General features: G+C 37.3%; 1 pseudogene; it reads right to left on the minus strand.

Moving 5' to 3' along the window:
• Window positions 1-207: 207 nt before the first annotated feature.
• On the minus strand, window positions 208-2,581 carry LOC132185713 (pentatricopeptide repeat-containing protein At1g73400, mitochondrial-like; annotated as a pseudogene).
• Window positions 2,582-3,835: the final 1,254 nt, after the last annotated feature.

Genomic DNA, 3,835 nt, shown 5'->3' on the forward strand with positions numbered 1-3,835 from the left:
GAAATTGATGAGAAAATGAAAAGAACAGCAGAAAAATGATCCAGAAGGAAATTGGATATTTAAACTCGATTCAGGACAACATAATGAGGCGTGAGATCTCTAAAGTTAAAAAAATAATAATAATAAATAAATAAATAAATAAAAACACAAACAAATTGTTAACAGGAATTCGATAAACAATGATGAAGAGTTTCCAGGATCCTGAAATAATGGATTACTTCTTCATGTGCTGATGTAGTCAATGAAGCCTTCCTCGGAAGACAAAATGCCCCAGCTAGAAACACATGATTGGCTTATCTCTCCTTGCTGACACCTTGCCTCCTAAACCAGAATTGCAGACCAGGATCTGTCAATATAACGTTTAAACCACTCTCAACACAATCTCTAAACTATAATAGAACTTTAAGGGAATTACCAATTTTGAGAGAATACAAGATAAGATCACAGGCAGTTAGGCCAGAATAACACCTCCAGCAATAAAACCATTCGGCATGATGAGGCAGTCAATCGTTTATTGCAGGGTTAGAGCTCACTGGAGACAGCTTTTCAAAATCCATAGCTCAATAGCAGCCAAGAATTCTTCTATAATACAAATGAGGATTCATTACTGCTTCACACCTATATTTTCCTAAGAGGTGGCACTAGCATTGTGAAAATGAGCTCAATACACAAAGACACTGCAGAAATGGTAGACGACTTATTTTAAATCCTATTACTTCCCTCTCAAGCTCATGCTCCTCCGCTTCTGGTTCAGTGCAATACGTCTTGCCATAGCAGGATTGTAGAACGTTCTCATATGCTCTGAAAGCCAAAGGATAGCACGAAGATCACCAATGACAGAAAGCTGCATAAAAAATGAATCAAACGTCCAATATGGCAATTTCATTCCCTTGTTTACCACGTCATCCAAAAGCAAACAAGCATCTTGAACCTTGTTGCAACAAAAAAGCCCATCAATCATCAAGCAATAAGTACCAGCGTCCTGTGCACAGCCCCTCTTATCCATCTCATTCCATGCCTTGATTGCCCCATCAGGATCTGCCATCTCAAAAAACATTGAAATCAGCATATTATATGTCTGCACACTAGGCACACAACCCATCTCAAGCATTCTCCCATAACGCCTAAGCGCTTCATCACTCTTTTTATTGTGACAAAGGACCTTGAGAAAACAGTTATACGTGACGATATCAGGCGGGTAACGTTTATTTCCCATCTCTTCTAAGAACTTGTAAGCTTCCTCAATCTTGCCGGCCAAACACATCCCTTCAATCAGATCCTTGTATGTCGAAACATCGGGAAGGAAACCACTGTTTATCATGTGCCCCAAAAGTTTGAAGCATTCCTCCATTCTATCATTCTGGACGAGACCCAATATCATGACTGAATAAGTTTTAGCAGTAGGTGAAGAAATCGTAGAACCTTTCGTTCTCATGAACTCAAAGAGTTCAGCTGCTTCTGTCACCATCCCTGCTCTGCAAAAGGTGTCAATAGCAGTATTGTACATAAAATTATCAGGCGTATGACCCAATTCAATCATTTCCTCCAGTATCCTCATTCCTCGAGTCGGGTTTCTAACTCTACACCACCCAAAAAACAATATGTTAAACGTACCAGCATTAGGCTTAACCTTGTTCTTCACCCTCTTAAACATGGTTTCAGCATCCTGGACCAGACTGCACTTGCACAAAGCATCCAACATCAAGTTAAAGGCATTGATCTCCGGCTACATCTTCACCCTTATTCTCTTCTTCTGGGCAAATTTATGCAAATGGGTCAGATGCTTTTCGGTGTACTGTCTCAGAATTTTCAACAGAACCTCAATAGGAACCGTACTCTTTTCACGCCACTTCATGTAATCCAGTAAATCGCAAACTATCCGAAACTGCTTCACCTTGTACTTTGTACCAGACAGCATGTCAATCATCTCATTATACGCCTGAGGCTCGTGGTCATAGTTTTCTGGATTCCCCGCCCAAGTAAAGAATCTAAACGCTATTTTCTCCTCAAACCGAAGCCTGTGAAGAACCTCAACTACTAATTCAGTTGTCAATTCTAAACCAACTTGCTCAAGAGCCTTCTCCATATTATCATATGGATTAGAGTTATCAATAACAGCATTGTACAACTTATCAGCACCACTTTCTAAACGTTTATCCTTTTTCTCAACATCTTTCACACTATAATCAACAGTTGGGCACAGTGGGACACTTTCTGAACAAAAGGGCCGCGCAGCGACCTTGAATGCGGCAATGGGATTCAAACAAAATGACAGTTTGACTGAACCCAAACAAGGTGTTTGTAGTAATGACGCAGAGACAATAAAGTTGGGAACACGACTTGTGGGTGCAATGGGTGGGTTTATATTAAAACTACAGAATGAGAAATGGAAAGGAGGGTTTCTAGCTCTGACTCTAACAGCACATAAATGTTTACAGAGCCTCCTCATAGGCAAATGGAGGGACTTTTCTTATTAAGAGATGATTGTGGGAGGTTTGGTTTGAGGGGAAGAAAAGGGAGAGAGGAGAAGTAGTAGGGAGGAGATTACCAGGCGGTGATGGGCAGCGGAGTTGCGTCTTCTACTGACTTTGGCTTCGCTCAGTGAGACCCGCTGAAATTGAGCAGACGGCAGCAAGCCATGACGACAGGGGCGAAAGTATATGTTGGAATATTTTTTTTATTTTTTTATTTTTTTTTATATGCAATACAAAAGGATCACACGGAGGGGGAAGATGTAGAATAATTTTCATATTAACCAGTGATTTATTTATTTATTAAAAAAATTCTGTCGTCAATTTCTAATTTTATTTGGTCTATATTGCCAATTTGATCGCATCCTAATTTCTTTATAAATACCATCTAATTTAATTATAATTGCATTTAATATTGGCCTTTAACAATGGTGCACGTAGGTCTCTAATTTACCTAAATTTCACGTAACTTCCTCAAACTATTATCACATTGTTAATGTTCCTCAAACTACTAGTTGTATCAATGATCTCTTTAAACTACTGAAAAATGTAAATTCCTTATCACTATCTCTCCCTCTCAACTCTATCACCCGCTCATCATCACTGTCGAAATCCTATTTTGCAATCTCTCCCATTGTAGTCTCATCGCGAAGGATTGACTACCATAAAAGGGTATGTCATTGTGTTGGACATGAGAGTTTATAATATCATCATCGTCTAATCTAATGGACAGGTAGTTAAAATATTATTTTTTTTGTATTATAATGGACATGTACTAAAATTTTCAGTTATGTGAATAGTTTACCCTCTTCATTGGCTTGAAGGCATATAAAATGAGAGTATAAGAAGAAACTAACAAAACGGTTATAAATAAATCTATCAATTAGAGAGAATTTGAATCAAGGTCTTAATTGAACATAATTATATATTATTAATTATTCACACTTGTAACTAGTATCATATCATGTGACACTTGATCTTTCACATTCACAAAAACACAAAAACAAAAAATCCTTTCTTCTGTTTTGTTTTCTCCTAAACATTGTAACTTTGAACATCCAATACCTAACAATCCAATAACATTGTGTCTCTATATAAACACTTCTTTGGAATTTTGGAACTAGGGCATGAAAATTATTCTGTTCTCTGAAAAGACACCTTAGATGAGAGTAAACTTCACCTCATCTGCAATGTATTTTGTTGTTGTTCTGACATTTTATTGTTTTTTTAGTTCCTTAATTTTATTAGCTTGTATAATTTTTGTTGTTAGTGTAAGTTTATGATGCAATTTATTTTTTGTGATGTTTATCCTAGCTAGGGTATATATCTTATAAATCCCTGAGTCAATGCGCCAAAACAACAAA

The sequence above is a fragment of the Corylus avellana genome, chromosome ca6, assembly GCF_901000735.1.
Source record: "Corylus avellana chromosome ca6, CavTom2PMs-1.0".
In the NCBI taxonomy this organism is placed as follows: Eukaryota; Viridiplantae; Streptophyta; class Magnoliopsida; order Fagales; family Betulaceae; genus Corylus; species Corylus avellana.